Genomic DNA, 19452 nt, shown 5'->3' with positions numbered 1-19452 from the left:
AGCTGTGTTTCTTAGATGAGGAAAGTGAAACTTGGAGAGTTAGTAACTTCCTGAGATCTCTGCAGTTTAATGCATGGTGAAGTGTGTTTTGAGTTCAAGGTTACTTGATTCTGAAGCTATTAATTTTGGCCACTGTCAGAAATCAAAGGAAAGCTGATGGGGGTCCAGTGCATCATTGTTTTTAGGTAATAGTATTCTCGTATATATTTCCTGGGCATTTGGATTTAGTAACCTATTTACTTCTGTGTTTTCTTAAAAAACTTCTGGGCATGACCCTTTCTGCTGGTGAGTGCTACTGGGAATCACTAATAACCTGAGATTACTTATTATTTACTGATTTTTTTTTTTGGAATTGAGGCTTTGTTATTTCCCTTTCTCTTACTCATTTATAACACAAATAATCTTATTAATACTACTTCAGCTTTGATATAAAGTGGGTATTTGTCCCTCTTTCCATAATGTCGGTGCCAATTTTAGGCTCACACCCATTTTCTCTGGCAGAAAGTGTCACGCTACCTGTCTTTTCCCAGTGAAGAATATAGCCCTGAACCTTAGCTTCTACAGAGTATTGGGACCAGGTCTATATTTCTCTTATTTCATCATCTCTCCCTAAAATCTGTTTCACTCCCTACAATTCAGAGAGGGAAAAGCATTAATAACGTGACAGTTTTATGTCCTATTTCTGGAGTCCCTGAGGAGGGGGATGGGACAGGGAGACAGCTTATTTGGAGATCTTTGTATACCACTGTCCCATGCCTTGTAATCCTTTGTTGGCCCACTAGAATTTAATTTCCTGTTAAGATTTTCTCATACATATTTTTTCTTTTGCTTTGTTAATTGCTTTTTATCTTGACTCTTCCCTATTGAATAAGGTCAATAGGATAGCCCCTGATAGACTTTTGTTCTTTATTAAAAGGAATAAAATTATGTTGTATGTAAGTATGAGAAAAATTCTTGAGCGCTGTCTTGGTTGAGTTTCTCACATACTCTTCCATCTATTTTTCTACACATTGGGGGATATTTCTTATATGACTTTTTTTTTAGGGTGTGGCTTATTTGTTTTCTTTCTTTGTTTATAATTTTTCCTCTGAAGGGAAGTAAGGTTAGGAGTTGATTGAGTCATACTGATTTTTCTAGCTCTACTTTTCAAAGATTTTAGCCTGAATTGGTGCCCCTTTCCTAGAACAGTTGGAGCTGACATGCCAGTTGCCCATGGGTAACATTTGATGTTGCTATCAGTTACCTAAGATTTGGGATAAATGGAAGAATTGATAAAAATAAAGTAATAAAAATAATGGAAAAAGTTCATGATTTTAAAAAGTGGGGTGGTTTAGATATTTATCCCAGTTACAAAATCTTATCAATCTGGCTCATCAGCATGTAGTCATTTATTTAAGGTATGCAAGTTGCAACTTCATTTGGTAGCACAGACAAGGAGATAAGAACGTGGTAATATCATGTGGCAATGTTTCCTAGTAGCACTAGGATCCTTTTGGGAACAAATTGCATGTCTAAGTAAAAGACAATTTATTAACATTCATCATTAACCTTTGCTTTAAGGGAAATATGCAGGTTTTTCATGTCATTTTGATGAGCACCTTAGTTGTAACTAGTAACTGGAAGAAAAAAATAGTTACATTTTATTATACCAGAGCATCAGGAAAAAATACAATCTGAGGATTTTAAACAATGTCCACTAAGCATGCCTAAATAGATACTCAAGCATCCCAGGCACAGTAAAGTTTTATCAAATATTGCATAATAAAACTCAGAGAATTGGAACACATATGAAATCTTGAGAAGGTTCCACTTAGAAAAGCTAGTGTTGATTTTTTCCTGGGTGCTGGATTCATCATCCATAAATTACTGTTCTATTTGTAAGTAATCTATTTCTTATCTTGTCATATATGCACTATACTTCTCTTAGCCAAACCAGTGATACAGCTTTCTGAGATTCCGCTCAATTTCAAGTAGAGAATAGAAACAAGTAAGAAAGACAAGTTGAAGGGCAAAAGAAATGTAAGTAAGCATAAGGAATTCGTAAGGTCTAATGTCTAAATATGATTCCTTTTTCATATTCTCAAGTAAAGTTTTAAAAGATAGAATGAACATGGAAAAATTCAAATGGATAATTATTTTCAGCAAAGGAAAATGATTTAAAAATCATTAAGAATACTAATACTTATGTTCTTCTGATTTTTCTTGATTCTTTAATGTCTATTCTCCTTCCCCGGTGTCTAATCCCTCCTGTTCTTGGAAAAGGTACATTTTGGGAAAGATCTTGGAAAAGAGAGGGAAAAAAGTGTGAGGTTCTTCCTGCCTTAATGGTAGCAAGGGAGCAGGTCCTATATCCTATACCTTATACCTCTATAGTCCCCCCTTCAGACTCTTCCCTTCTCCTAAACCAGAAACAATCATTCTAAATTCTCAGTGTTATCTGGTATCCAGGCCATATCACATTGTATATCATATTTTTGTCTCAATTATTCACTTCCAGGTATATATAAACTATAAAATATAGTGAAGATTAAAGGAAGTCTGGAAATGGTGAAGTAAGAAATATAATGTTATATAATGTTAACATTCTCTACACTCCTATGGTCCATACCCAAAGAAGAAGCTCAGACTTCCTACCGTCTTAATTCTGCAAGGTTTGTCCAGTATCTTATGGCTCACAGCTCCACCCCTCCCAGCACCAATGTGCCAGCTCCTTCCACTGTGCTTGTTGGAGCTCATGTTCTAGCAAAATCCGTGTCTGACCTGAACGTTCCCTTCATTGCATGCTCTAAGTGAACCTGTCCCATCCCCAGACGGTATGCCCTCTTAACTTTCTCTCCTGATCACTGGTTTCCCCTACACTGGCCCCAGCTAGAGGCAGGATATTATTCTTCTTTGCCTATTTCAAGGTCAGTGTTCCTTTTCTCCACCTAAAGAATCGCAACCTCTTTAAATTCATATCAGCAAACAACAAAAACTTCCCTTGGCCAAATGTCCCTCCCTAGCTTCTGCTTCATATCTCTGTTCTCTTCTATTGAAAATTTCTTGGAAACTTCCATGTTTCCTGCTTCCTCGACTTCACTTCTCACTCTCTGAGGAACCCATTACAACTAGGTCTTCATAGTCAGAGTTTTACTGAATCTGCTGTCAAAGTCAACATCCCTGATAATTTTGTTAACCAAATCAATAGTCGCATCCAATTTCTCATCTTGCTCTATTTTCTGCTTCCTTCAATACAGTTGATAACTCCCTACTTGAAATCCGTTCTTCCTTTAGCTTACAGGACCCTAAACTCTCCTGTTTTTTATTTTATCTCATTAATCTTTTTCAATTTCCTGTTCTAGCTCTTGTTTTTTCCTGAATCCTAGGTTTTAAAGTGCTCCATGATTTGAAAATTTTCTTCTTTCTGCATTTATTCCTTAGCTGATCGGACACCCATATTTGAATACCATACACCTGCTAAACATTACCACCTTCATGTTTCCAGGCAGTCTTCTCTGAATTCCTGATTCATATACTAACTGCTTATTCCACATCCCAGACATCTCAAAAACAGAGCTCTTGACTCATTCCAAAAAACTCTCTTAGTCTTTCCATCTTTATAAATGTCACTTCTCTTCCTCCATTTGCTCAGGCCACTCCTACGTTCCTTACAATCCATCGGCAAGTCCTACTGGCTCTGCCTTCAGACTCTCTCCCAGGTCCTACCACTTCTTACTCTCCAAGCCACCAGCATATTTCAAGCCAATCTCATTCTCTCCTGGACCATTGGAATAGGTTCCCGACATGCTGCTCTGCTCTCAGTTTGTCACCGACATCTTTTCTCCACATGAGAGCCAGAATGACGGTTCTAATGTGGGAACCACATCATGTCACTGCTAAATTTTCAGTGCTTAGGTCACTTTCTGGCACATGGTTGGCACTCATTAAATATTTGTTGAGTGAATGAAAAAGAAATTTCTTCAGGGAAATGGGTTAAATATACTAGGTAGTTCCAGTATGTATATATACGTAAGCTTCTCTAGTAACCCAGTTTCATCTTTACTTATAAACTGCCTTCCAAAATTTCTGTGAAATTATTCACCCTCTATCATTCTTCCTTACCAACCCACAGCAAATGCCCCAAAATATGATACTGAGAGTAAGCTTTTGGACCTATCACAATACAGGTGAGCATGGTTCTTGATGTCTTCCCTCTTGCTCTCTACCATCCACAAGGGAATTCACTGGCTGAACCAGTCCATTAATTTAAGAGGGTATATGCTCATGATACTTACACTTTTCAGGGAACAGTGTATTTGTGCTGCAACTCAAAATGTCAGGCATGTAGAGGTAATAATATAAACCTGACTATAACAGGTAGGATCAGAGAGAGCTGGTGGAGGGGATTTGTTACCTGGTGAGAGAAGCTGTGCCGTTCCTCAAATCCAGCAACATACTTAACCTACCAATGTACAGCATCAAGCCTAACCTTGATGTTCATTATTTAGAAATGAAGATATTTCAGGAGGTTAGCATTTAGATTGGGTTCAGTAGTTTGACATATTTCTAAAGTGTACATATGACAAAATATGAAAAACCCCAAGTCTATTTTCTCTTTTCTATAACCAATCCACTGACCACTTAATTAACAAGAACTGAATTAAGCTCCCAGGCCATGAAGCATTCAATTTGCCTTTGAATCCTATTTTAGTTAAATGCCAGCTTTCTGGGGAAAGACATTATCTTCCTACATTTTACTCTTGGAACTGTTCGGAATTAAAAAGAACAAGGGAAACCTGGGAAAAATAAGTAGCTTTTAGCCCAAGTAACCATTTGGCAAGACTGTGCTGTATGCGCATGCTTGTCAAATTCAATCAATTGCTAAGAAAAAGAACGACTTATATGTAAGGGAAACCAAATTGGTAAGAACACCAATACAAGTTAGTCTTGATATTTTCCTGTTACCTTGTTGGAAAAGATGGGAAAAAAATAATAGAAAGCTGCTGTCTTTTTCACTAAATCTATTTTAAGATCATGAACTACTTCAATACATAAGAGAAAAGCAAAAACACTTTTCATTGTGAAACAATAGGTGCCAAGATTTTATAGTTTCAAGGTCATCAAAATTTGGTCACAAAAGTGCAAACAATTTAAAGTCTATAATTAACGTTCTTCCCTCTGTTTTTGGCTTTATCTGATACCGGGAGACCCGTGGTTAACTCGGCCTGATCTAGTATTCAGAAAGAAGCAGAGTCAAGGCCAGTGTCTGTGCAATACCAACAGCTGCTTCCATTAAACAGCGTTGGGACATTTCATTTGGGCTGTCAACTTTAAATGTTGCTGAACTTGACACCCATTTAGTGATATTTAAAAGGCTTGCTTTGTTTCAATACCTTTCACCTTCTTTGAGTCACACTAAAGGATGACACATTTGCATATCAGGTGAAGGTGAATGGCAGTTCATGGATTTATTTAGAGAATTTAAAGTCTTTCAAAATCTTGCATTCTTTGTTGAAAGAGATTCAGTTTCAATCTAGTGGCAGAAATCATGAACAAATCAGTTATTGAGAAAGTAGCATGTAAAATGAATAGAGAAATAGTAAAATAAGGGGAGTGTTATGATAAAGTAAAGGACATTTTCCAGGGCTCAAACCCAGCACTGAAAGGTATATTATTTTTTTTATTGAAGTATCATTGATATACAATCTTCTTCATGTACACACACAAGTGTTCAACTGTAATCCATTTATTCATTCCTCACTCCCACTAGTGCAGTTACTATATGTTAAAGGGAAGATGTTGCAGAATCATTGGCTATATTCTCCATGCTATACTACCATCCCTGTGACCAACTTATATTATGATAAAATATTTTTGTGCCCTTTTATCCCCCTCACCTTCCCCACGAAGCCACCCCAGTCCTCAACCCATGATTACTAACATTCACTTCTCAGTGTCTATTAGTCTGCTGCTATTTTGTTCACTTTGCTTTGTTTTGTTTTTACATTCTAAAAATAAGTGAAATCATATGGTTTTTGTCTTTCTCCATCTGGCTTCTTTCACTTAATATAATGCCCTCTAGGTCTGTCCATGTTGCTGCAAATGACAGGATTTCTTTTTTTAATGGTGGAATAGTATTCCATTTGGTACCATATCTTCTTTACCCATTCATCTATTGATGGACATTTTGGTTGCTTCCATATCTTGGTTATTGTAAATAATGTGGCAATAAACATAAGGATGCATAAATCTTTTTGAATCAGAAATTTTGTTTTTTGAGGAGTAAATTCCTAGAAGTAGAATTACTGAGCTGTACGGTATTTCTATTTTTAGTTTTTTGAGGAATCTCCATACTGCTTTCCACAGTGGTTGTGCCAATTTACATTTGAAAAGGGATTATTATTAGTGATCATGAGACAATGCCAAAGGCTCTTTACTCACATATTCTGATGGAGACAGAGAAAGAGACTGGGACTAGAGAAACAGGTCAGGGGAAAGTGGATTGGAAGAAGGGCAACATGCAGATGCATGTTAAACCATATGCTTGGTTGTGTAGAAAGAAAGCACAGATAAAAAATATGGAAATAAAATGCATCATTTTGTCCCAAACAGAAACTTAATGTTGGATTTATCCTTCCCAAGTGCAAGATAACAAGAGGACAGCTCAGAAACAGACTGAGACATATAATTTGATTAAAGAAAGTGAACATAGGGTCCTTTCTTTGTGCTCAGACCCTACACATGCCAAGAAAAATCATTTTCCGAATTCTAGGCCTCACACTGAAAAGGATTCAGACTTGTTTATATGTTAGCTTTGATTCTGCAAATGAAGTTTTCCTTTAAGTAAAGAATAAACAAACCATCTCTCAAAGAACATTGTGTTTGCTTCTCTGAAGATTCTAAGTGTAAAAAGAATGGAGTATTTTTGTTTCTTTTAGGCTATCAGAAAAGCTTCATCAATTTTTGTATGTGAGTCTTTGAAGTAGGCAACAATCATATGATAGTCTTTCCATATTTCATGTGGGAAATCTCTGGCAATAAAAGTTAATGGGCCTCTGGACCTTAATAAGAGTCTGATGTTTATGCCACTACAAGGATCTATTGACGTAAAAGTTCTAGATTAGAGTCTTAAACGCAAGATCTTGTTATGTTGACATGTGGTACTGAAATACTGTTTAAATATGCAGAAGATGAAAGCATTTGGGTCTTTTGTTGGACATATGTTTTGAAAGACTGAAAATGGAATTAATTTCAATATTTGAAAGATGCCTTCATTTTATCTTATTCCCCAAACAGCTTCTAGCATGGATGCTATAAATATACACAGAACATGAATAAAAGATGATCATCTTTTGGCCTATGGTGAAAGTTAAAAACTTTCCTGGATACCACTATAAATAGTGTTGTGCTTAAGAATAAATTGATGTATATTCTAGATGCTTAAGAGTATACTGAGAAAAGAATACATTTATCTTAAAGACATTAGTTAGTGCTAAAGAAGATGAAACTATACTACATGTAACAAGCTTGCTCAAAGTCTCGTCAGTTCTTGCTCTGCATAATTTTCTAGTCAGTGATTTTTGTTAACACTGATGCTAGATAGATTGTCTGAGTGCCGTTATTTCCCCCCACCTAACAGGGGGGGGGGGAATATAAGACACCTAACAGGAAGAAAGACACATAGAAACAGTTAAGAAGCAGATGTTACTATTATTGTAACAAACTGCAAATCTTCCTCTTACCATTGCTGTGTTGTTTTAAAGAAGTCAAACTGTGTTGGCTTTCTTATTCCTAAACAGAGATGATACCACTTATCTTACAGTGTTGTCGAGAATTAAATGAGAAAATACATATATGGTAGGGACTGAAGCTGACTTGCATGGGATTTTCTGTACCTAGGCAACACTACTTCATCACTGCACATTAGTTAGATCTTTCTTGCATTCTGTATGGAACCTCTCAGACTACTGAGAAAGGACTCAAAATGTGTCCATTGTTGTAATTTGGTTTGGGGCATATATAGACACAGTTGATTCATTTGGGGTGAGGCAGAGGGGGAATAAAGGTGTGATAACTAGATAGCAGACAGTGATAACAGGGCCCTTTAGAGAAGGTACCCATGAAGAAGGGAGAAGTCATATGGTATAGGTCAGATGTCCCGCTCTTTTGGGGTGCCTTGCATGTGGACTGTGAAAGCCCCACCTTGTTTGCAGAGAAAGCCCGAAGGTAGGTGCCAGGAAGATGCAGGCATTGATGAGGAACAAGGGCACAGCATGCTCACCAGTAAGCGAGTGTCAACCTGTGGGCAGCCTTCACCCTTCAGAGTATTCTGGCAGCAGATTTAGCTGTAGCCAATGATGCGGAAGGTTGAGGAGGATGGCAGTGAGCGCAGAGCCACAGCATTGCTCACCTTCCCTCCTTAGCCACTCCAAGAGGGCTGTAAGAATGGGGAGCAGCAGCTGGAATGTGCTGGTAAGTGGACGCAAGGAAAACTATTTAAAATGCTTGGGCCTAGGATCCTATAGTAGGTCACAGTTGGACTACTTGTGTAAGGGCCACTGGGCATTTCTGGTGATATTTGTGGAAAGGACTCTTGGAAAAGTATCTATAGACTCATGAGTTGACACCTCCTTGTAAATGTGGCCCTGTTTGTTTTAATAACCATTGAAGCTGGAGACATACAGATTATAGGCATATAAGACACCTAACAGGAAGAAAGACACATAGAAACAGTTAAGAAGCAGATGTTACTATTATTGTTGTTATAACTGATTAAACCTAGCACAGTCCATATTTCTGTGCATACAGTAGAAACTCAGTTAAATTGTATTAACTAAGTTTAAAAAAATGTGTCACAAATCATTTATGATATCTGTATAGCTCTTCTGCAGAAGTCAGAAGTTATAAGTAACTTTGCAGAAAGTATTCTATAGAAAATGAAATCATAATCAATGAAAAATGCAAACATGGGTATATCCAATGCTTACCATTCTATTTCATGATTGTTCTCTCCATGATATCTGCCAGCATTATCCTAATGCATTTGTTATTTTTTTACTATTGCTGCCAATGACATTCTATTACTATGATCACCAAAGCTATCAGCCTTGTTCTGCTTCTTTACTGGGAGTGGGAGCACTGCTGAGCCACTGTAGAGCTGTGGAGTGAGAAGTGGTTCCTCCTCCCATCTTTCTTAAGGGTCCACTTGGAGAATATGTGCCTCCTGTTTGCCTTGAGTGATTTGAAAGGTCCTGATTCCCAGGGGACTGAGGGTGCTACTTCTAACCAGGTAGCATAATAAAGGGTCCACTGAACACCAAGCTATGGTGTGTGCCTATTTATTTAGGTCCATCAGGCAAAGAAATTAGATATTCCACGGGCAGGAATAACTGGCTTGTGTGCAGAACAGGCTGGAAATGATTGGGAGTTAACCTACAAGGGAGCTGTCCTCAACCAATAGGGATGGGAGGTGGTAGAGAAACTAATTTCCTCACCTCTCAGGCAGGACAATTCTGAGAGAGAGGTCTACCAGAAGACCCTAAAAGAGTGAGCCCCAATTTCTCACACAGGTAAACTATTTATTAATGAACCCTGTATTGGCTGTTTCTTCCCTGTCTTACTGCTCAACTCCCTGTTGGCCCTTCTTGGAATCATTTTTCTAGTAAATTACTTTCATGCAAATCTTTGCCTCAAGGGACCCAACCTAAGACAAGTGGCAAAACAAATCAGAGTTCTGACCTCCTACTACTTATCATATAATAAGGTAGAAGGATATTAATTAAGTAATTAAACAATAATGATAAAATTGCAATTGTGACAGAACTGCAGAGAAGGTACATTAAGATGATTTGATTATGTGTGTGTTTGTGGGTGTAGTTAAGGAAAAGTCTCCCCTGGGGAAGGGATGTTTGAGCTCAGAAGTGAAATAAGATGATGATGGGTGGAGAGAGGGTTCTGCAAGAAAGAATAACATGTGCAAAGGTTCTGTGGCAGGAAAGAGCATGGGATGTAGAAAGACTAAAGAAAGGCCAGTGCGGCTGAAGTAGAGGATGGTGGGGAACTCAGTCGGCAATGAGACCAGGAAGGTAGGTAGGAGCCAGATGGTTCAGGCTTTCTAGTGTGGTATTTATTTATATGAAGAGCTATGGGAAGCCATTAGGAGGATGTTATCAAGGGGATCGTATGGTCAAATAAAGATCACTTTTTCTGCTGTGTGGAAAAGAGAGAGGGAGGCAGTAGAAGGCTATTTGGGTTTAGATGACACAGGAGCATAGGTGAAAGGCTGGAGTTGATTGGATCCTAGGGTTCAAATCATGGCTCTGCCTCTTAGTCACTGAATGATCTTGGGCCAGGTACTTAACTTTCCCATGCTGAAGTTTCCTCGTGTGTAAAATAACTATATGTTATAATATTGATTAGAGCAGTGCCTGACATACCATAAGCACAATCTAAGTGTTAAGTATTATTACCATTATTATCTTCTAACCTGTAATAGGTGAAACACTAACTTTTGAGATGGGTTATTGTCCAGGACTTTCATTTCACTTTGATATATACAGCTGCTGCCTTAACAGCTGTGTGGTGGAAGGTCTGGAATCAAATATAGGCATCAATGCTTACCAGCTGAATAAACGGGAGCAAGTTTCCTCTTTTCTATTAAGGGGACGGGGGGGGGGGCTAATAATAGCATCTGCTTCATTTGGTTATTGTAGGAAGAAATGAAATAGTGTCTATCAAATACAGGTAGATAGGCAACATGATGCCTTATATCAGTTGTACCTACTATGATAAGCACTAATAATTGTCTCTTGCAGTCATTATTCTCATTATAATCCTGTTGTAACACTTAAATAAGGACCTAAGGTACCATTTTGATAAACTTCTACCTCTGGAAAAGCTCTTTGTGTAGAAAACCCTGCAAAAACATAGCTACCTTTATTATTCTGTGCAAGTTTTATGTTTTATACTACTTTAAAGTCTTTAGATTATGAATGTCACACTGCTACTGCAATATTATTATTGCAATAAAGAAATTCTCGTCAGAGTGACTCACTTTATATCTCTAGGAGTGTAATAATCACTCTGAAGTGAATGGTATTGTCAAGTTGCTAAGAACCTCCTAGGTATTTTACATTTTTCTATTTGGTTTCAATGATTTTATCATAATTATTACAGCAAAATACTACATATTGATCATAAGTGTGGTACCCTGTGTTTTAATACAAATATCTTTCAAGGCCAGATTATAATGCTTCACAAAGTAGAAGAAAAACATGATTTTTACTTGCAACCTGTGTGGAAATAAAGGAATTAAGGGTACTCCTATAAATTTTTATTCAAGCACATTAAGTATTTTGCAAGCAATATCTATAGAGAATGACATTAAATTTTAACATGATATGGAGATATTGAGAAACATTCTCATTTCTTGGAGAGAATTAGTTCAGTTTTTGCTGCTTTATGCTTTAATGCATCTCTCTGTATATACTTATGCTTTCTATGTAAGCTTTAAAAATTTATTTAACTAGTGATTGAAGTTTCTCACATTTAGATAAGTTATATATGAAGTTGAACGTTGCTTCTTAATTGATCTTTGCTCTACTAAACAACTGGGCATACATAATAGTTATAAGACTACAAAATTTAGTCTAATAATATACATTAATAATATATTCTAAAATATTTTCCTTCATGTTACAAAAATAATCCTAGTATGTTTTGAGTAAGAAATTTTTCTGTTATTTTTGACTCAACTTCCAAGTTTCATAAGATTTCTAATGTAAATTGATTCTGTCTTTGATGTTTTGATAGTTTCTGCAACTTCTTTTGGCCATATGATCTATTTATGACAATGAAAATACTTTGAAAACAGCATTGTTGATTTTTTTACATGAAGCAAAATACTTACTTTAATATTCTTGCCTTGTATCTCACATGTTACCCCAGATCTTCAATGGCTTGATTATTGTAACCATACAGTGACAACTTTTGGAAACACATAAACACTTCTTTGGCATTATGTTTTAGCTTGAGTGAGCAGGAGCTATGGTGACCCGTGTCACCGTGCATGTACTGTCACAGGCTTCTTCCACCCTGGGGCACCAGTAAGAGCAGAAACAGCTCTCCTTACTGCGAAGTTTCTCTGGTCTGTCTGCTCACTGTACATGACTGAATATTAAAAATCTGTGGGTCCTTTACATAACCTTTACATCTCACAATATATGTATAAACGTGTGCGTGTATACACTTTACAATATATGTGAATTCATTGGGTAATCATTTTAGTGTCAGCTTTTGTGAAAAGACATTTCCAAAGATGAAACATGTAAAATTCCACTTACACTGCTTCTCCTGTAGAGAAGAAAGGCAGCTGGTTCAGGTCCAGGTGGGTATCTGCTTAGGCAATGGAATTGCTGTCCTGTCCTCTGTAGCTGCTAGAACAAGGGGCAGGAGGGGGAAAGAGATGGCAGGTGGACAGAGAGAAGTGTGAGGGAAACCTGCATTTTCAATGCTTGGCATGGCAAACTTGGGGGCTAGAAAGACCCCAGAAGGAAGTCAGGCCACAGCTATCTTGTGAGAACCTGATGGAGAAAGGCTGCCTGCTGAGGTAGAGATCCAAAAGGTGAGAGGTGAGGAGACAACTGGGAAAGGTCAAGCTGGGGAGCATCTTTCATGTCAGCACGCTGTGCATTGTGGAGACCTGAATGCATTTCCCCAGAGAGCCCACACATGTGGCCTTCTGGGCACGTGCCACACAGAGAACAGTGACAGCTGAAAGATGCATCTGGCAAGGAGGCGTTTCTTTTAAGTGTCTCCTTTTCTCTGTTTCATGTCCCTCCCCACCCCAACACTGACAGAGGTGTTATGGAAGCAAAATTATGTGTGTGTGGTGGGGGATGCGGCACAATGGCAGTGAGGGGGCGCAGCGGCAGAATGAGGGCAGGGGAAGATGGAAAGGTCAGACCAGCCTCCTTCTCACTGTAGTTCCCTCACTGGCATTTCTCGGAGCCCGCTTAAGCTGAGAGAAAGTTCAAATTTCTCTCCTACAAAAGCAGCACTTATTCAGAGAATGTAAATCAATTTTACTATGGAATAATGCCAATAAAGAGATCTGATTATACAGAGTTGCTGTAAAAGCATTTCATAAAACAAGTGGGGGCAGAACATGTTTTGTGATAGTATTGACTAGATGTCATGTTATATAAATTCTCTTTGCAAATAAATTTACCATGATTTTAAACTCTGCAATAAAAATTGGTGGCTCACCGCACTGTATATAATGTCATTTTTATAAAAAGATAGAAAGTCTTTATATTTTTACCCTCAATTTCAGTCTGTGAAGAGCCTAAAGGGATGCAGGCAATGGTAAAGGGAAATGAAACACCCTGACTTGTGAGAAAGAGCTCTTCATCCTAGAACCTGAGAGCTCTGTCTGTGACTGTGTAGGACACAGAAGAATTGTTACCATTATTATTTTTATTACATTTAATTTATTTGCAAAAGCAATAACATCTTCAATAAAACTGGGTAAGTTGGAGGTGTCCTCTTAATATTAAAAAAGCCAAACTTTCTCATTCTTAAATTTTATCTATTCAAGCAATGCAAAAATATTGTAAGACTACATTCATTCATTTATTCAGTGAAATTGTGTAAGTGCCTATTACCTATCAAGCTCTGTGTTAGGCACTGGGGATTCAGTAGTGAAAATAAATGATATTCTTTTCTCTCAAGGAATTTATATTGTGTCTATGGAGGTGGATGTTTAGGGATAGGAAGATAAAGAAGAGACAGACAATAAACAAATCATGGAAAGTAAATTGTATAATATGCTAAAAGGTGGCAGGTGTTATGGGGAAAAATAAGGTTAGGAGATGAGGACCATGTGGAGAAGTGGTTTACAACTTTAGGTAGGGTTTTTCCAGGTACTGTATGTGTGTGCACATACCCATATCTATCTATATAAGTAGAGATAGATCGCTCCTTTCACATGACAAAGCATCACAGAAAGCCTTGTTTTTATTGGTTGGAGGAATCACAATGTAAGCATCTGTTTTTCAGGATGGGAACATGTAATTTTGGAATGAAGAATGTGCAAGGGGATGGAGTTGCCTGTTCAGGCACAGTGTACCCATCGAGCATCTCTGTACCCCAGTCCCTCATGTCTCCCAGTGAACTGATAAATTTATTTCATAGGAAGTAGATGCTTTCATGATGCTTGTAAAGAATTTAAAGAAGGGTTTAGAATGTAAGACCAAGGTCAGATACATCTATCTCTATACCGGTGTTCAAAAGCATCAGACCATCAAATCTTCCATCCACCTATCCATCTATCACAAGTTATGTATTGAGTAGGTATCATATTCTACATATTTTGCATAAGACCTGGAGCAGTTATAAAAGTGTTCATGTTTTAGGATGAGAGACAGGCTAGTAGGATTAATTAGGGATTTTGTTCTATAGATTCAATTTGGTGCTAACTATATTATTTAAGGAAAATGTCTGAAATACCTTATTTGACCTCAGAACAAAAACACAAATGATCCCTTGAAAAGTAGAGTAATGTATCTTCTTATGTACGGTGTGCAGAAGATCATTAGTTTACTGGTAAAACTGATGAGCCAGGATAGACTTCTATAGGAAATTTTATAGTGTGAGAACTACTAAAAAATATAAAACAAAAATGGAAAATATGAGGAGTTAGCTGTTGAAATATCCCCTAAATAGTACTAATAGTAAAAAGAATTCTAACTATTGATAAAATAAAAGCCACATTTGAGTAGAGGTAGCTTTATCTTATTCAGTGGAATTTTCAAGATGGCCCTGCTTCATAGTAATATACCATTTTCAAACTCCTGTGTTTATAATCATTGTGTTCTTTAAAATTATGCATTTTATTTTAGAAATATTAAATAAATGCATTGTCATATATTCAAGAATTCAGATAAAACAATAGTTCCATTTGCTATTATTAGTTTTGCTTTCTATATATTTATTACATATATGTATACATAAATAACATACAGTTTTGTGTTAACTAGTTTATGAGGTAAACGGTGCTGTAATGTGGGTGTTGATCTATAACTTGCATTTTTACCTTGTAATACAACTTGGAGGCCTTTCCATGTTGTTTAAATATTGATATATCTTATTCTTTTCAAGAACTGCACTGTGTAGCTTCACATAATCATTCTTTTGTTGATGGGAATTTAAATTTTCCATTGCAGTGTCACAAAGAATGTCACTGTATATGCCATCTATACACAAATATTTCTTCAGGGAAGATATTAAAGGGTACAATTGCTGGGTAATAGGGTAGCTACATTTTAACTTCTAATGATACTGAAAAATTATTCTCTAAAGCTCTGTGCCAATTTACAATTCTACCTGGAGTGTGTGACTATGTCAATATCCAATAAACCCAACATATAGTAGTACCAAACTTTAAGGTATTTTTAATTTTTCTATAATTTTTAAGTTGATTTGTGTGCACTCTGCATCTGTTGTGGGAAATAATCTTTTTCCCATTATAAAGATGGAAAAAAACATATTCTTCTCATCTGTAGCTTCTGTCTTCTGGATATTAATTTCTTTTCTGTTATGTAGGTTGACAATATGTTTTCCCAATCTTTAGCTTTGTCTTCTAATTTTTGAAATTTAAAATTTTTGTGTAGTTAAAATTAAGAACTTTTTATTTATGGTTTCTGTGTTTTATATATTGTTTTTAAAAGTCTTTCTATCCCAAAGTTATAAACATGGTTTCCTATATTTCTTATGCATTTGAGGGTTTGACTTTTACCTTTACATCTTTAATCCCTATGGATTTATTTTTTGCAAATGGCATAAAATAGAGATTCAACTGATTTTTTCTCTCTTGATTGAGAAAAAAATCAGTACATGACTATCCCCGTCTCACTGAGTGTTTTACTGCCATTATCAATTATTGCATATTTATCCATATATGGGTCCATTTCGGGACTCTATTCTGTCACAATAATTCATTTGTCTCTTCCGGCATCAGTACCATAATGTTTTAATTTCCATTTCCTTCTGACTTTACAGTGCCTGCCACTTGCATGTTAACATTAACAAACTAAATACCATGTTTTCCAGAAAGGATCCTAGCGTAGAGTAGGAATTAAACTGACATTTGTTGAATTTTTTAAAAACTGAGTTGCCTTTGGCAGACTAAAAAAGTAATGTATTTGCTGATAAGATAAATTGGCTTCTGTTTTCTAGCCTCCCATCTTAGAAATTTTGGATTGGAGTAAACCCATTTCATTAATCCTCTCCTATATGAGAAGCTAGGAGGCCATGACTCCTGCATTTACAAATAGCCTTTTTTACTGAAAGAGGTAGTGGCTGGGACCTCTGATAGCCCTTACTGGTTAAGGATTTAAAGAAACTGCAGTTCTCCCCTTTGACTGTTGTCATGTATCTTTAAAGAAAATGAAGAGAATGACATGATTTGGACATGTTAACAGAGAAAAATATACTCCACAAGCATTGCTTTCAAAATGTTTTAAATGATTTTAAATTTTAAGTTAATATCAACTAAACAGAAAAACACACAGCCTGAAGTAATCAAAATTAAAATAATTTAAAACATTTAAAAAATAGTTTTTGCTTTCTACTAAAGGCATCAATTATATTAATAAGAATATTGTGAAAGATGTCCTGAATATGGTAGAAAAGAATATAAACCTAAGGAAAGTAGGAAATAAATAATAACTCTAGAGTCCATTACAGTGTTAAGTGATTGAATCATTTCTCATTGCTGGGAGAGAAGTAATTTTATATTTGTTTTTTATTAACTGTAGTCTCTTTTCCAAGTCATTTGGCTTTAGGTCAAGCTGAAGAGCAATATACTTGTAAGTGTTTCAAAAAGCAGATTAGAATAACAATTGTTTAAATGAACTAATTACACATAATAATATTTCCCTTCTTACATTCTTATGAACTGTTCCTTTTATTATTCATCATGGAACTGTTCTGCCTTTTTTCTCATATTCTTTCCAAATGTATGTGCTAAAGGGGTAAATTTCATATATTTGATATTGTTACCCTGAGAAACTATAGTTACAAGTAAATACATCAATGGCCACATAATTCATCAGACATTGTAAGCAGCAGGAGTAAGAATCTGAATAAATGCCGAAGTGTGGTCTCCTAGAGAGCTGAGGGAGGCAGGGTCCCTGCGGGCTGGTGTTTGGGGAAAAGGAAAACCTGATTTGCTCTTTCTGTGCTAAGGTCTTTTGCTAAAGTCTTTAGGCTATTGAGTCTTAATAGCTTTAGTCATCAGGCCTAACTAGAGAGGAACACTTTACAGCCCTTGGGAATTTAAATGTGAGTCATGTATGGCATTTCCTAGTAATAAAAATTGGTCCTGAGAATTAAATTATTTCAAAATATGTTCCTACTTTAAATTGATCCTATTTAGTTTTGGGGGTAGGTGAAAATCTCATTTTTTATTTGTATATGCTGGTGTATGCTACCACCATTTAAATAATTTTAATCCCTTAGCACTTGGCATTGCCATTAGATAATATTGAAATTAAAAAAATGTAATCAGATTTTATTTCAAATACTGATTAAAGGTAGAATATGACAAGGCTATACGTTTTTAATCCTACTTATATTTTTTCTTATTTGGGTTTATGTGTTGATATAGCAAAATTAATGACTTATCAAAGTCTTTCCAAGAAATTAAAGCCAAGAAAATATTCTTAGATTTGAAACATTAACCTTTTAAGGAAGCAAGCACATTATCCAATAACTGAAATTGCAGTGTAGTACAGAAGGAAATAGTGGATAAATTATCTTTCACCTTCTAAATAATATCTGGTCTGAGATATCCCTTGATCTTCCTTATCTAGTAGCTCAGACTCATATTAAAACTTTAGCTATAGCCTATACATAACACTTCCAAATTCCAAATACTGCTGTAAGGAGAAATGTATAAAACATGGATAGGTATTTTATAAATGTGTACATTCATTATTGGAAATTCCTATATCAGTGACTAATTTATTAGAAATATTACTATTTCAGTACTTGATGCTTTTAACAGCTCATATTTGTTGATTGTGCTTACTATAGCCATATTCCCTCATTTTTAATGAACAAAGAATTACAAAATGTGGTTGTCTGAAATTAGTTTAAGTATCTGTAGGAATAAGTTAAAAGTACAGTATACACTTTTCTCCATAAACACATTCACTCAAGTGTCTTAGTTCAAGGGTAATTTTTGCAATTCTCTTATCCATTGGAGAAATCTATTTTCGAAGAAAAGAAACAGTTCTTTGTGGGCATTTCAGAGGAAGGGGTAAAAACACTTCACAAAGGTGACAAACTGGTTGGCTGACTACGATCTAATTGGATAACTGAATGAGCAGTCCTGCAGGTAGATTTTTAAACATAAAAAAGTGGTTGACTTTGAAAAGTATCCCATAAATACACAGCTCTAGATTTGACCTAAGCTTGTTGGCCATTGCCCATCTTGGGATAATTCAGTTGCTCTACACTCATTCCTGGAATTGATTCATCAGAAAGCATACAAATCCGGGCGCATACACAGAAGTCCTTTATTGTAAGGTATGAATTTATAATTGTAGTTTACCAGTCAAAACTGTGAAATTTGATTTGTGTCATTCTTCTAATCTATCACCTTCCAGGGAACTGATCAATTCAGGTTACTAAACTTTGAAAGTGATGGGCTCTTCCCTGGACTGCACTGTTCCTTGGTGAGCGAGGCCTTCCCTGAGGAGTAAACGGTCCGATTTCTTCTGTTTACTGAATGTGCCTTCCATAAACATAAACATGGAGTGAGAGACTATTCGTTTCTTTTTGAAAACGCTGTTCTAAGCACTGAGGCTACTGCAATGCACACAACCAACCAAGCCTTGTGTACATGGAGCGAGCTTGTGTTCTAGTGTGAGAATATTATGTGACAGTAGACCTAAAAGAGTCCTTGGAAAGCTTTTAGTTCAATTCTCTTATTTCAAAATCAGAAAATGAATGCCTAGAAAGGTCATAATCTCCTGTTCTAGGTCAGACAGCTAGCTGATAGTACAGCTGGGGCTGAGAGCTCGGGTTTTCTCAGTGGCTGTCAAGAAAAGCAGGTAGATGATGAGTCAAAGTGGTGTTTCCCCTGACTGCTGAGCAGGTCCGGCGAGCAATGAGGTTCACCTCGCTTAGTGAAGCTTACTAAGAAAGGAGACAGAGCGGGACAAAGATTACTTTCATACTTCCCTCATTACTCTGTGTTGGAGCAAAAAAAATGGCTAGACTATCTAAAAGAGAAACTGGAAGGTTAATTTTAAACCATACAACAACAAAATACAATCAAAGAATGAAGAAAACCCAAAGTAAGGGAGAATCATTAGAAATTAAGTGGGCATTTTAAGTCAACTCTAAATACATTGTTTAGCTTTGCTACTAGCATTGTTGCTTAAATAGCAAAACAATAAGTTAGTC

The sequence above is a fragment of the Manis javanica genome, chromosome 4 (assembly GCF_040802235.1).
Source record: "Manis javanica isolate MJ-LG chromosome 4, MJ_LKY, whole genome shotgun sequence".
In the NCBI taxonomy this organism is placed as follows: Eukaryota; Metazoa; Chordata; class Mammalia; order Pholidota; family Manidae; genus Manis; species Manis javanica.
Note: the sequence above shows the minus strand (reverse complement) of the source record.